General features: G+C 42.4%; 1 pseudogene; it reads left to right on the top strand.

The window, feature by feature from the left end:
• Nucleotides 1-2,306: 2,306 nt before the first annotated feature.
• Nucleotides 2,307-4,951, top strand: LOC121500944 (annotated as a pseudogene).
• The last annotated feature ends 11,618 nt before the right edge of the window (nt 4,952-16,569 follow it).

Genomic DNA, 16,569 nt, shown 5'->3' with positions numbered 1-16,569 from the left:
TGTCTGCTTTCTTCTCTAGGGATTTACCCATTCTGGTTATTTCATATAAATGGAATCATCCTATATGTGACTTTTGTGTCTGGTTCCTATAACTTATAATTTGGGGAGGGGGGGTTCATTGACTTATATCATTGCATTAGCATTTCATTCCTTGTTATGCCTGAGTAATATTCTATTATTTAAATATCACATTTGAAAGCTCCTGGGTGACTCAGTCAATTAAGCATCTGCCTTCGGCTCAGGTCATGATATCAGGGTCCTGGGATCAAGCTTCACGTGGGGCTCCCTGCTCAGTGGAAAGTCTGCTTCTCTCTCTCCCACTTGTGCTCTCTCAGTCACTCACTCTCTCTCAAATAAATAAATAAAATATTTTGTAAATAAATAAATAACATTTGACATATTTATCAAATCATCTGTTGATGGACATTTCAGGTGTTCCCACCATTTGGCTACTGCTGATAGTGCTGTTATGAATATTTGTATACAAGTGTTTATTTCGTGCTCGCTTCAGCAGCACATATACAAGTATTTGTTTCAATACCTGGTTTCAATTCTTTAGGGTATATATCTAGAAGTGGAATCCCTAGGTCCCATGGTCATCCTACTTAACTCTTTGAAGAAAAAATTGTTAGACTTCTTGAAATCAATAGAAGAAATTGAAATAGTTTTTTAGACTTCTTGAAATTGATAGAGGAAGAATTTTATTTAGACCAGGACCAACTTTTCCCAAACGACCCATTGATTTTTTTTTCTTTTTTCTTTCTTTCTTTCTTTTTTTTTTTTTTTTTTTTTTTTTTTTTTTTTTTTTTTTTTTTTTTTAGTTTCCATCATTCAGTTAGGCCCGCCTGAAAGTACTGATGGGAATGAATGCAAATGGACAAGATAAAAGAGCCCATTCAGGGGAAAGTTAATTTGCCTACGGATACTCTGTTGACATTTGTTTAGCTTGAGATGACAGTTCAGCAAACGGAAATCCTATGCCCCAAATCTTTGGTATGAGCTGTGTCATAACATTTTGTTTGAAAATAGCCTGCAGACCTAAAATGAATTTGGACAGTCAAAGTGAATTAATTAAGCTGAAAATAACTCTCAAAACAATGATTTCCCTGTGTGTGTTTTATTCAAATCTTCCGGGTCACTAATTTGTCATGTTTTCTTTAAGAGGAGAAAACAATGAGGAGGTGTATTTGGCGCCCTCTATGGTAAAATATTCCTGATTTAACTACAGTAAAGAAAGAGCTGCTTGTTCTAAATGAAGGTTCCCATAAACTCTCATTATAAATATGTTCACCATTTTGGATGAAATGTTTTCTGAAACAGCACTAGATTTCCCGTCTCCTAAGAAGATTCTGAACGTGATTATGAACATATTTGTCAGACCCAGTTTGAGCTACACAACACAGTGGCCTTCTCAAGACCAAAGGGCTTGGAAAGGGTATTAGAGTGCCTGTAATTTACTCTAAAATTCTTCAGTGTGGTCTTTACATGTGACTGAGTCTCAGTCCACTTCCCAGGAACAGCCAGGTCTGCTCAATTGGAAATACAAAACTCCAGAGGTAGTTAGAACTTACATTTGAAAGACTCATCGAAAGCCCACTTTGGCTCTCTTTGTCTTCAATCAACACCAGATAATTTGCTAATTAGCATAATGGGTGCTAAGAATAATTTTTCATTGATGAAATGATGGAATAGCCAAGAATATTGTCTAGAATCTAGACTCAAGACACTTTTGCCCATGTATGAGCAGTGTGTATACATCTGATGAGCCCTTTGTTTAATTTTAATATTGTAGTAGCCACGTTGAAAAAGTGAAAAGAAACAGGTGAAATTAATTTGAATAATACATTTTATTGAATCCAATATAACCAAGACATCATTTCAGCATGTAATTGATATTTAAAATATCTTTGAGATATTTTACGTTATTTTTCTTGTCCTACGTCTCAGAAATCCAATGTGTATTTTACATATTACTAGCCATACCAGCACTGTGCTAGAACCTTTATGTGTATTTTATATCTCTAATCCTTAAAGCAACCCTGAAAAGCTCAGGTATTTTGGACTCATTTTACAGAGAAGCAAACTGAGGCATGGAAATATGAAGTAACTTTCTCAGGTGACATGCAGTTGTCAGGGGCAGCCAGAGGTAGTAGGCTATAGAGTCACATTTAGGCCCCCTCTTTGTGGCAGGCACCCATCCTCCACCTGCTGATGCAGGGATACAAAGGCCCAGACCTCCAGTCTCAATTTCAGCTTTCTTACAGAACAGCCCTCAGTTACAGCCACACCGGGCTCACTTTCTCCCCATGGAGAAGGTGCTGGATCCTGCCCTCCTCACAGCCACAGGGCACCTGTCCCCAGAGACCTTCCCAGGCAACCTCTGCAGTGTTTCAAAGGGACCCAGTCTAAGACACCAGGATTCGACTCAATCTCCAAAGCCCTTGCTTAGATGTTTCCTTCTCTTGGGGCACCCAGTTGGCTCAGTGGGTAGAGCATGTAGGGGTTGATCTAGGGGTTGTAAGTTTGAGCCCCATGTTGGGTGTAGAAATTACTTGAAAAATAAAATCTTAAAAAAAGAAGAAGAAGAAGAAGAAATGTCTTCCTCTTTATGGGCTAACTGTAAAGAGGGTGTGGTGCCCTGCACTGCTGACCCTTCGGTCTTTAGGAGCTAGGCAATAGAGCTCATCAGGAAAGCAAGCTGAGAAGTAAGCTATCTGCATTTTTAGAGCACACAGACATAGAAGCAGACACACAAATCAACAAGAATGACATCGACTTGGTTTCCAAGGAGTGCCCCCAACTAATAAAACATATCTTTAAAGTACTTATTGAAAATGGCAAGAATCTTCAAGAGACTTCAGTCACTGTGGATCTTTGTGTTGTTTTCTTTTCTTTTCTTTTTTTTCCCCAGATTTTATTTATTTATTTGACAGAGCACTAGCAGGGAGAGTGGCAAAAGGAGAGGGAGAAGCAGACTCCCCGCTGAGCAGGGAGTCTGACTTGGATTCTGGGATCATGACCTGAGCAGATGTTTAACCAACAGAGCCACCCAGGCACCCCCTTTGTGTCAACTTTCATTCAGCCCCACCTCAAAAATTCTAACAGCAAACTTCTTAAGTTGGACAGCCAGCAGGCCAGTGGGCACCGGAGAGTCAGCCCTGACCCAATCGCCTGGCCACTTGGTCCCCTGGGTTGGCACTGCCAGCCCCCTAGCACGTAGACTCACCCAAGACCTGAGGGGCCCTCTAGGACGTGTCTTTAGAAATCCCTCACCGGGAGATCCAGGCAGTTAATAAATCAAAACAGCCCTGCTCACTACATTTGAACTTTCTGGTCAATGTATCCTGTGACAACTATGCATTTGATTCCTGGGGTCCCTCTAGTTAAATTATGTAGGACTTTTTCTAAATAATTAAAGGGACTTTTGGAAACAGGCCCTGGCCTATCCTCAACACCGTACCAGGGAAGACAAAGCAAAAAGAGAATGAAGAAAATGGATAGGTTTTATTTACCTTTGGAGCCCAGGGGCAGCTCTACACAGCAAGAAAATTAATCTTCAAACAAGTCCTTCCCCACAGAAAAGGAAATGGTCTAGGGCCACAGTGGAGCTTGGGGGCTGGGGGCACCCACCGAGGGGATCTATCCAGCTTGTCCCTTGGGATCCCAGGGACCAGGAAGTGAAGAGAAAAACCCAGCTGGATCTAGCCGCTGGCTGCTTTGCCCCACCCTCCGTCTCCCTGGCCATTCCCTCCTTCAGTGGGCCCCAAAGACACACAGGATGTCACCCCATCTTGCCCCGACCACCCCTTATTATACCTGATCTGAGTCCCAGCCAGAAGCAAACATGTGTGGGCTCCCAAAACTGTACACAAGTAGTAATGCTTGTTGTAAACAAAACAAAATGAAAAGAAATGAAATAAATAAAATAAAGGAATAAATAAAATATCCCAGCAGTGTACAGAGGAGTAAAACTAAATCCATTTTCTTCCTCCCCAGTGCCACTCCCCAGAGGTAGCCACGGTGAGCCATATGGTGTGTGTCCTTCAGATATTCCCAGATGCACACACGCACACACAGTTGAGTTCATGTGACACGTGTGGCCTGGGGGTCTGATTTTTTTCCCTATCACTTCACTGTAGACACACACCTTCCCACAGCATATATACACTGTAGATCATTCTGTTCATGCTGGAGGCCCACTCCACTTCATGGATGCCCCATAACGTGGTGCAGAGGAGGAAAGCACACATTTCCTTTCTTCTGCTTCCCCTTGCAGCGTCGGCAGGTCCTCTCCTCAAGCTTAGCCAGCTCGGCTACTTGAAATACCCTCTCTCCTTTCCTTTTACCACTGTGACCACAGCCACTAGGAAGCTCAGGCTTCAGAAGAGGCTTGTGTCCAGTGTCCTCCACTGTGGCAAAAGGAAGATCTTGTTGGAACCCAGTGAAACTAGTGAAATTGCCAACACTAACTCCCATCCACAGATCCAGAAACTGATCCAAGATGGGCTGATCATCTGGAAGTCTGTGACTGTCCATTCCCAGGTTAGGGAAACCCGACAAACACATTGACCCATCGGAAGGGCAGGTATGTGGACACTGGTAAGAGAAAAGGTACTGCCGATGCTCGAATGTCCAAGAAGGTGACCTGGGTGAGGGCGACGAGAATTCTGTGCTGGCTGCTCAAAAGATGCCGTGAGTTTCAGATTGACTGCCACATGTGTCACAGCTGTCCCTGAAGGTGAAGGGCAACATGTTCAAAAACAAGCAGATTCGCATGGAACATGTCCACAAGCTACAGGCAGACAAGGCTCCCCAGAAGCTTCTGGCTGACGAGGCTGAGGCCCACAGATCTAAGGCCAAGGCAGCATGCAAGCACCACAAAGATCAGCATCAGGCCAAGGAGAAGGAAATCATCGAGGCTCTGTCCAAGGAGGAAGAGACCAAGAAATAAAACTCTCCTTCTTTGTCTGTACATACTGGCCTCAGCAATTACACAGTTATTCAATAAAACAAACCTTTATCTGCAAGAAAAAAAGGAAAGGAAAGGAAAGGAAGGAAGGAAGGAAGGAAGGAAGGAAGGAAGGCAGGAAGGAAATATTGTCTCTCAGATTTCTGTCTCCCTGTTCAAGACTTGTAATTCTAACACCTTTTTGGCATCTCCACCTGGATGTCTCATGGACGTCTCCAACCTGTGCCTCCCCAGTGCTCCAAGTTCACCCCTCTGAGCCTCCTCCATCTCAGTAATGTTTCCACCACCCTCCTGGAGCTCACACAGGTCATCCAATCTATCAGGAAGCCCTGTTGGCTCTACCTTCAAAAACATCCTGAACCTAACCACTGTGCACTGCTTCCTCTGCTACCGTCTTAGTCCCAGCAGGATCTTTCTTGTCTTTTTTTTTTTTTTTTTTAAGATTTATATATTTGAGAGAGAGGGAGAGAGAGAGAGAGAGAGAACATGAGTGGAAGAAATAAAGGGAGAGGGAGAGGGAATTCAAGCAGACTGCACTGAGCATGGAGCCTGACACGGGGCTCAATCCCATGACCCTGAGATCACTACCTGCCTAAACCCAAACGAAGATTCAGATTCCTAACAGACTGTGCCACCCAAGCAGAATCTTTCTGCTGAACAGTCACAACCAGACTTCTTGGCTCTGTCCCATTCCCCATACTCCAGGGAAATCCTTCTAAAGGCAAATCTCATTGCACTTCCCTCCCTTAAACCATGCAATGGCTTCCCATTAGACCCAGAACGAAATTCAAACTTTCCTGTTTGATTATCATTTCTATGATCCAATCCCTACCTACCTCTCCTACCCAGGTGGTTGAGTCAGTTGAGTCCTCCAGGAAGCGAATGCTGGGATGGAATTATGAATGCAAGAGATGCATTAGGTGGTGGGGGGTGGGGCCGTGAAAGAGAAAAGAGGGACGGAACAGGCACCCTTAATGTCCTTAACATAATCACATTGGCAAAGTCCCCTTTGGCAAATAAAATCACATATTCCAGATTCTGGATTAGGACATGGGCATATCTTTGGGGGCCACTGTTCAGCCTAGCAGAACCACCATGCCATAATCATAATTAACAAAATTCACAGCAATGCCTTAATATCATCTAATACCCAGCCCATATTTAAGTTTCTCGGATTTTTTTCAAAAGCATTTTTTACATTTATTGTGTTTGGATCTAGATCCAAACAGGTCCACACTGTGTTAGGCTGTTAGGTCCCTTGCGTCTCCATTTTCCCATACCAGTCACTCTTTCCTTCTTATTTATCTTTTTACAACTATAATTTGGGATAAACTGGGTTGTCCTCTGGGGGGTGTGGATGGCTCCCTTGTGGTGTGATTTACCTTGTTCTTCAATCTCCTGTATTTACTATGAAAGGGAGGATCTGGATCCAGTTTCTGGTTTGTTTGTTTGTTTGTTTGTTTTTCTTTAAGTAGGCTCTATCTGAGTGTGGAACCCAATGTAGGGCTTTAACTCACAACCCTGAGCTCAATATCTGAGCTGAGATCTGAGATCAAGAGTCAAATGCTTAACTGACAGAGCCACCCAGACACATCAGTTTCAGTTTTTTGAAGCATGAATCAGAGATTGATCCCCAATACTTCCTATCACATCAGGTCATGAGGACTTACACGTCTGCTGATCTCAGTGCTGTAATGTGGAAATGCATCACAAGGTGAAGATTCCCAAGGCTGATTCCTCACCCAGATCCAGAAAGTGGTCTGCAAAGGATGGAACTTTGACATCATGCAACCACACACATCACTCCCAAACCCCTACCTCACTGCTTTAGTGCACACGGATAATTGTTAATATATCAAGGACACAAAATGTTTCTTTTCTAATTCTATCATTCATTCTACATTCATTAGCTGGTATTCCTGTGTAACTAGAGCTTTCTGTCATCAATTGAGGCTACTTGGTTACTACAGAATATAGAGTATAATCTATAAGGATAAATACTAATTCTTTTCCTTCAAGTACCAATTCTCAGGGAAGGGAGGGTGCATAATAGTCACTTTCAATGGTAACAAATGAAATGGTTCTGTTGTTGTTTGTTTGTTTTTAGCTTTTCCTTCTTGGGTTTAATTGACTTGTGGATTGTCATACATTTACTATGTCAGAATTAACTACAGTCATCTTCTACTATTCTTCCTGTACCCATTAGAATTCATCAGAATGACCAGGAATCCACTATGGAAGAAAGGATTCTTCTGTGGATTTGACCCTGGGTAACTGTGGGAACTGGTTACATAGTTCTTCTGTGGCTGTGCTTCTGTGTAGGCAAGCAGTTGGACAGGAAAGATGGATGTAAAATGGGGAAAGTTAGTGTAACTGGAACCCACAAGGACAAGCCAGACCCACATTGGTCTGTCACCGCCTCAGTCTCCAATTTCAACAATGTGGGTGACCTGCAAGAGAAGTCAGCCCCTTCCCCCCCCTCCCAGAGCCACACACACAAGCCTGGCTGGAGAGATCTGGCAGGAGCGGGTGTTGCCTTGGCTTGCCTGTGGCCCCACTCCAAAGAGGTTAGCCAGCAGTCAGCAAAATGTGTGAGTTGACATAACACAGACCTTACCAGCAGAAACACATCTGCCGCTTCACTTTTTTGTTTTGTTTTGGTGGTGGTGCGGGGGGTGGTTAAAAAGAGAGAGTGTAGGGGGTGGTGATAGGAGGGAAGGGCAAAAAGAGAGGGAGAGAATCTCGAAGCTGATGCTGGGCTCAATCTCATGACCCTGAGATCACAGTCTGATCTGAAATAAAGAGTTGGATGCTCAACTAACTGAGCCACCCAGGTGCCCTTCTGCTTCACTTTTAAAGCACTTTCTTACTGAAGAAAGAGCTACACATGGTTACTGAGTGCCAGAAATGTGGATAAAGTGAGATGTGCCATATGCTTAAGATATACACTGAATTTCAAAGACTTGGTCCAAGGAAAGGAATGAAAATATCTGATTAATAAGTTTTTATATTGATTACATATTAAAATGACATTTTGGATTTACTGTGTTAAATAAAAATACAGTACTAAAATTAATTTCAGGGGTGCCTGGCTGGCTCAGTGGTTGAGTGTCTGCCTTTGGCTCAGGCCATTATCTTGGGGTCCTGGGATTGAGTCCTGCATAGGGACTCCCCACAGGAAGCCTGCTTCTCCCTCTGCCTATATCTCTGCCTCTCTCTGTGTGTCTCTCATGAATAAATAAATAAAATATTTAAAAATAATAAGTTAAGGCAGCCTGGGTGGCTCAGCAGTTTAGTTTAGTGCTGCTTTCAGTCTAGGGAGTGATCCTGGAGACCCGGGATCGAGTCCCATATCGGGCTCCCTGTATGGAGCCTGCTTCTCCCTCTGCCTCTATCTCTGCCTCTCTCTCTCTCTCTCTCTCTGTCTCTCATGAATAAATAAATAAAATATTAAATAATAATAATAAATTTATTAAATTAACTTTACCTGCTTCTTGCCTACTAAAAATTCTTAATGGTATATGTGGCTCATGGTATATTTCTGTTGGACAGCAAGGATATAGACAGTCATACCATCTTTAAATGATGACAGTGGGTTTCTAATTCTATATTTCATTTATTTTTCTTACTGCATTAACCAAGATCTCCTATCTCATATTAAATAGAATCAGTAATGGTGAGGGTCCTTGTTATGTTTCTGAATCAAAAGGATGGTTTCTCAGATTAAGGAATTTCCTAGTTTATGTTATGGCTAAATTATTCCTTCCTCCATTCATATGTTGAGGTCCTAAACCCGGCAACCTCCAAATGTGACCAATTTGAGGACAGGGTCTTTCGAGAGATAATTCAATTAAAATAAGGTCATTGGTTGGGGGATACGGTTAGCTGGCTCAGTCAGTAGAGCATGTGACTCTTGATCTCAGGATCATGAATTCAAGACCCATGATGGAGGTAAAGATTACTTAAAAAAAATAAATAAATAAAAAATAAAAAAAAAATAAAGATTACTTAAAATTTTTTTAAATAAGGTCATTGGGGTGAGCCTTAATCCAATATGACTGGTGTCCTTATAAAAAGGGGAAAGGTAGCCACATAGAAGGAATATGATGAGAAAAGGCATGGGAGAAGATGGTCGTCTACAAGTCAAGGAGAGAGGCTTGGAGCAGATTCTCCCTCACAGTCTCAAAAGGATCCAACCCTGCTGACACCTTATCTCAAACTTCTAGACTCCAGAATCGGAAAGATGTATTTTTCTGTTGTGTGAGTTACCTAGTCTGTGGTACTGTATGATCGCAGCCCTAGCAGTCCTGATACACTCAGATTAAGGAATTTCTCTTCTATACCTACCTTGGCAAGCATTCTTACCATAAATTATTGTTGCCTTTTCTCAAACGCCTTTTCCATGTATACTGAGATCATCATATGGACTTTTTCCTTCAACCTGTATATCAATGGTCGGTCGCTTTCATGACTGAGCCAGCCAGGTGCCCTTATCTGGTCATTTTTGGAATTCTCTTCTGATTGTTCAATTTTTAACTCCCTTTTCTTTTTGTCATATATTGGTATTTAATTATCTATATCTGATCACTCCAACATCTGAAATCTTTCGCTGGCCTAAGTCTGTTGTTCGTAGTTTCTGCTGACTCTCACTCATGATGGCTTGTTTCCTTATGTGTTTGCAAATCATGTCTCCTGAGCTTGTCCTCAGTTGAACTTGGTACAATCCTGAAGGCTAAGTTGAGGGTGCTTTCCTCCAGAGAGGAGTGACATGCAGCCCAGTCAGCCACAAAGTGGAAAAGCAGTGAAAGAATATAATAAAATGCCACATGGTCTGACATTGTGGAAACCATAAGTGTCCCAGAAAATGAGAAGGGGAATAGATCTGGAATGGGTGTTAAAGGTAGTGAGAGAAACGGGTTATGTCATGAAGTCACATGATATCTACAGTCATACAGAATGCTATCAAATACAATCACTTTGGAATCCTTCCTAAGTTAACTGGACAAAACTCACAAGGAAAAAAAAAAAGAAAGAAAGAAAGAAAGAAAAGAAAAAAAACTTAGATATAGAGATCACTGATAGAAGGTGAGCAGTAGCCCCAGGATTTTGGTACAATACAGCAACTGGACTGGAAGAGAGAGCTAGCAGCCTTGTCTCAAAACAACACATGTGACTGATTTTACCTAAATTGTATTTGGGGAGATGTCTTGGGGGACATGCTGATGGAGATTATAGGGGAGATAAAGGCAGTCCACTAGCGCCCTCAGTGAAGTTCTGTCCATAAGGTGCAGAGAAATCAGTACCCATCTCCTCTCTCTTAGGGAGATGCTGAGCCCCACCTGAAGCTGATGTTTTTCTACCCTGCTCCACCTCTCCCTCTGACACAGTGTTTGGAGCTTGAGTGCCTTATAAATTGCTGATTACAGGGGGGGAAATTATCTGAACAACAGATTAGTGCCAAAACCTGCATATCACAGATGCCAGGCTCAATGGCGTCTTGAGCAGCTTGCTAAGTTTTTAACTGGGTTCATTCCACTGGTCTCGGGAAGCTGGGGAGTTTTCTAGCTGGTAATCCTTGTGGCTGCCAGAGCCCAGGGAGATCCTGCTCGAGCCACCAGAAGAGGTAGGTGTCTTCTGTGATTCCCCACTTCCAGTCTCCACTGGGAAGGGGGATTTGGATGCCTGAGAACGGCTGGGTCTGTTTCTCCTTTAGAATCTCATGCATGCGGGTGGATTCCTGAAGGCTGCCACCAAATCTCAGCATGGACAGACAAGGACAATGAGAGGAATCTGACACTCAAGACGGTCAGTTTGAGGAAGCTGGATATTGGAATCCAACATCCACTGTGGAGAAGCTCTTCATCCATCCAACTAGATGTATTAAGCTCTTGCTTTAGGTTGGACCTGTGGATACAGCAGTGACTCTGAGGAGTCTCAGCCTGGACTTCCTAGACTGATGGAAGAGACAGCCTGGAGAGCAGGCAGTCAGAGGGTGTGGGAGAGACAGCCCAGAGTTCAGAGCAGGGAGCACCAGTCCACAGGCTGAGAGCCAGGAGGAGTGTGGGGATGGAATGCTAAGGAAGAGGTAGTTGGTTTCTAGCGTCCTCTGTACTGTCACCATATAAAGCGTCATAAGGGATGTTGTTATTTTGTCGTTTTGGTCACCCAGTCAAAGAGGAGGGTCTGCATCCTAGGTGAAAGGAGCCCCACATTCAGAAACATGAGTTGTTACAGACCCTCCACATGTCCCCCAACCCCACTAACCAGCAGGAGGACTCACAGGGCACAGGTGTTGGAAACAATATGCTTCCTTATCCTTTGGCCTCAGGGTCCCTGGCCTAGGTTCTAGGGTCATCCCATTCTACACCTAGATATCAATGCTTTCTAGAAAGCTAAGGATATGTTCATTAATATCACCAATTCCTTGACTTTGTATGGAGCTTTCTACCTTTCAGTCCATGCTTTGGTTTTGAGAACACAAACCATCTCTGCTGGAATTAGCGGGCCACTGAGAACCAGAACCATACCTGACTGAGGCTGCTGCCCTTATTCTGTCCTTCTTTGCATGTATTTATGCTTCCATGAGTCTCTTGCACAGGAAAATGGCTTTGACTATTACTATTACAAGAACTTCCTGAAAGACCCATCAACTCTTCAGTGAAGCCACAGACAGCTTGTGCCCTAAGATTCTTTGAATCCCTTAAAATACTGGCTAATCTCGAAATCCCCATCTCCCTCTTCCCACCAATCCTGGACTTTTGTATAACTCTTAGCTTATCAAGTCACCAGATTGACAGATCCACTTTAAACCACACTTCCTATTCCCAAGAGGCACCAGGTGGCTTTGTTGGAGGAGCGTCCAACTCGATTTCACAGCTCAGGTCACGATCTCAGGGTTGTGAGAGCAATCCCCGCATAGGCTCCATGCTCAGTGGGGAGTCAGCTTAAGAATCTCTCTCTCTCCCTCTCCCTCTACCCCTCCTCACTTCTCTAAAATAAATAAATAAACCTTCTTTAAAAAATAATAAATAAGTCACACTTCCAATTCCCAATAAATGCTGACCTAACCTTGCCCCCTTGGAGGCCCTGCTGAAACTTTGCAAAGGCGTATTCCCTCTTACTGTGGTAGCAGTAAATCCTGCTCTGTTTCACCAGCAGATTGTGTTGGTGGTAAGTGGGGAGCCAACTTCTGGCTGTTTCTTTTTGTGATAGACTTCTGAGTTAGGCAGGACAGGTGTTTCTCCCCCATCTAACAGAGAACCTGAGGCATGGAAAGTTGTAAGTTGTGTCCTGGGTAGGACCAGGATGGAAGCCCCAGTTTCAGGGGTTTACCCTCTGATAGCAAGCATCAGCTAGTCTTCAGAAGGAAAACCAAGCTACTAAGCCAGGGTTGTGTTTTCCCAGGTGGGGAAAGACGAGCTAGACCTCTGTAGAAACCAGACATGCAGTGGAAGGCATGAGGAAAACTCCAGTGATTTGGTCACCATCTGCTATGACATGTCGGTGCAGGTGAGCAAGACTATGTGCTGAGGGACAGAATGGGAGGGTTGTCATCCAGAGAAACCCAGGGACAAGCTCGTGGACCAGACCCGTTTATTACCACTCTTGATTAACATCAAGAAGCAGGACCCAGAAGATGCATCAGTGGCAGTCAAAAATGTAAGACTGGAGGATTCCTATAACAGGCACTGTTGTGTTGTCTGCAGTTAGAACCTCAAGAACAGAATGTCAGAGTGAGGGGAGCAGGGCAGGAATGGGCTGATAGAAATACAGAGTGCAATTCCATGTCTGCAAAGGTCAAAGTTGTGTAAGCTATACAATCTAGAATGGAAAGTACACATATTTATAAGACAACTTTCAAGGAAGGCAAAGGGAAGGTTAAAGACAGCTCAGGATCCCAGGATCCTGGGAGGAGACAAAGAGTGGGTGGAATGGTGGTGGAGGGGATTCAGGGGTCCTCACCAAGAATCGCCCCATGCTTTCTCTCCTGCCAGGTGGTCCTCCCAGCGTTCAATATATCACAATCATCTCTGACCTTTAAAATATCATTTTTGTTTCTAATCAAAATTTACTCAAAACAATGAAAAATAAGACACATGTGCCTGGGTCTCTGCAAATAACTTTCCCCACCTCTTTCCATCCCTTGTCTTTGCCTACCCACTTGGGACAGGATCAAACCAGCAGGTATGGAAGCATGAGTCTCTTGCATTATCCTCCAATAGAATGTGTTTATTTTTAATTATTTTAATCACAGAACTTCATTTTAGGTAACTTTTTTTTTTTTTTTTAGATTTCATTAATTTATTTGAGAGAGAGAGAGAGAGAAAGAGCACAAGAGGGGGGAAGGACAGAGGGATAAGCAGACTCCCAGCTGAGCCCAGTGCAAGGCTCGATCCCAGGATTCTGGGATCATGACCCAAACTAAAGGCAGACACTCAAGAACTGAGCTACCCAGGTGCCCCGTGGTACTTTTTATGTACTTGGTGTTAGACTTTTTCATACTCAAAGTGACCATGTTTACAAATGGAATTGAGAAATCCCTATAATCTTTCTCGGGAAGTCTGCGCTGTTGCCAGTTGAGGTGTCCCTGCCACAGGCAGGGGATCAGAGGTCACACAAGAGTGAGGACAGCGTGAAGCCCCACAGTGGCCCCTCACTAGCTACACGCTTAACCTCTTCCTGCAGTGCTTCTGTTGGGTAGGACATCCTGGGGCTGAAGGTATTTAAGTGGAAGTAAGTAGCCTGAACTCCCAACAAAAAGGAATCCTTGTTATCCCTTATTGTTAGACTAATATTTAAATGTTGTGCACTGCTTCATGTACACAGGCTGCTGTGTGTTGACTTTATTGTTAAAATAATACTAGAACCTTACAGATAGTTTGGAGTGGGTGCACCTGCAGAACTGCCCTCAAGTCCACCCCCTAAATATCATTTTCCAGACGTAGGCTGTATTTTGCCCAAAACACTAATTCATTTTTCAGATTATAGGTTAGAAATGCTTAGTGATATGAAAAGATGTCTCAGAGTATGTTTTTAAGAGGGAGGGAAAAAAAAACAAGCTATTTAACAGTATGTTCAAAATTAGTCCATTTGCTGGGGAGGAGGGCCCTCTATCAATACATAAGCAAACAAAAAAAGACAAATGTGATCCAAGAATTCCACCTCTAGCTTTAAATGCAAGAGAAATGATAACATATGTCCACACACAAACATGCACATAAACAGTCATAGAAGTATTATTCATAACAGCCAAAAGGTAGAAACAACCCAAATGTCCACCAACTGTTGAATGGATTAAAAATGTGGTATATCTGGGGCGCCTGGGTGTCTCAGTTGTGTCCAACTCTTGATCTCAGTCCAGGTCTTGCTTGGGGTCATGAGTGCAGGCTCCGTGTTGGGCACCTACTTAAAAAAAAATGTGGTATATCTAGGGTGCTTGGCTGGCTCAGTTGGTGGAGCATGACACTTGATCTGGGCATTGTGGGTTCAAGCCCCACAATGGGGGTAGAGATTACTTAAAATAAATAAACAAAATGTAGTTTATCTGCACAATAAAATATTATTCAGCAAAAACAAGAAGTGAAGTATTGACACATATTACAACAATCCTTGGAAAGATTATGGTAAGTGAAAGGAGCCAAACACAAAACATCACATGTTGTTTAAGGCTATTTTTATGAAATATCCAGAACAGGCAAATTTTGTCAGAGACAGAAATAAATTAGTGGATGCTTAGGGTAGGGAGAGCAGGAGTTATCTGCTAAGGGAGGGTAAAATGCCCTATAATTAGACGGTGATGGTGGCACAATGCAGTGAACATACTAAAACATTTTTGAATTGTATAGGTTATTTTTTAAATATTTTATTTATTTAAAAAAAGATTTTATTTATTTATTCATGAGAGGCACACAGAGAGGCAGAGACACAGGCAGAGGGAGAAGCAGGCTCCAGGAGGGAGCCCTATGTGGGGGACTCGATCCTGGGACTCCAGGATCACGCCCTAGGCCAAAGGCAGGTGCTCAACCACTGAGCCACCCAGGCATCCCTGAATTGTATAGTTTAAATGAATGGGTTTTATATTATGTGAAATTTATCCCAATAAAGCTATGAAGGAAAGAAAAATCAAATTCCAAGTTGTTTATAGGCTCATTTATGAGTGGATATATGTATGGGTTTTATTTGCTTCTTTTCATTTGTCTGTGCTTTCTTTTTTTTTTTTTAAGGCATTTTATTTATTTTTTTTAAAGACTTTATTTATCCATTCATGAGAGACACACACACACACACACAGAGAGAGAGAGAGAGAGAGAGAGAGAGAGAAGCAGGCTCCACGCAGGGAGCCCAACGTGGGACTCGATCCCAGGTCTCCAGGACTGACCAGGCCCTGGGCTGAAGGTGGCACTAAACCGCTGAGCCACCCAGGCTGCCCCGTCTGTACTTTCTAAATTTGACTACTTTTATAAAACTAGAAGGACAAAAAAAAAAAAAAAAAACTAGAAGGACTATTTTTATTTATTTATTTTTTTATTTATGATAGTCACAGAGAGAGAGAGAGGCAGAGACACAGGCGGAGGGAGAAGCAGGCTCCATGCACCGGGAGCCTGACGTGGGATCCGATCGTGGATCTCCAGGATCGCGCCCTGGGCCAAAGGCAGGCGCCAAACCGCTGCGCCACCCAGGGATCTCAGACTGTGTATACTAATATTTCAACTTTGTTCCTGTCATTCTGACCTTGGTTTGCTAACTTCAGACTGCTTTCAGAAAACAAGGGAATTTTTTTTTTTCACTTAATACCAGTTAACAAACACTTATCTAGGTCCTACTGGGTCTTATTATACACTCTATTTGCCACAAAATCTCGTTTCTATTTGTCCTAAAGTTCACCGGGGACATAGGTCTCCACTTCTATCTTGGAGCTAACTTTAGAGATTTGAACTTAAGACTTGAATAGATGTCTTGATAATATATTTTTTTTTTAGTTTGAAATTTATGTAACATTATTCTAGCTAATTCTAAAAATGCATGCAGGTTTAATAGTGCCCACTAATGGTGATCTTGTGATTTGGTGGCCCTTATTTTGTGTGTGTGTGGGGGGGTTGTTTTTGTTTTCACTTTTGTTTGGTTAAGATGATAAATTTTATGTCATGTGTTTTGACCACAGTTAAGAATAAAATATAATAATTAAAGTTGATAATAGAGGTATAAGAGTTTTTAAAAATTACCTTCAATTCAAAAAAGTGTTTCTCTCACACAGAAAATATAAATTTATCAATAAATAGATGATGAAATTAATTCTATTTTTTTGACAACTCACCCAGACAGGATAACACAATCATTGATAACATTAACCAGCAAAAGAAACGAACAAGATAAGTCATGAACAAAGCATGGGTAACATTTATATAGATAAATATATATATAATTTTACTGAAAATAGACATACGGCTGATTCATACTTGAATTAAACCCCATTTTGTCTTAAAATGCATTGAGTTGAAAAATGTCATCAAAAAACATAGTACATAGGTAAAAGACAAAACCACAATTAACCAATGTTGTGGAAGCTACTATTAAAAGACAAGAGTATTGTTATGGAATTG

The sequence above is a fragment of the Vulpes lagopus genome, chromosome 10, assembly GCF_018345385.1.
Source record: "Vulpes lagopus strain Blue_001 chromosome 10, ASM1834538v1, whole genome shotgun sequence".
NCBI classification, from domain to species: Eukaryota; Metazoa; Chordata; class Mammalia; order Carnivora; family Canidae; genus Vulpes; species Vulpes lagopus.
Note: the sequence above shows the minus strand (reverse complement) of the source record. Positions and strands in the feature narration are given on the sequence as shown.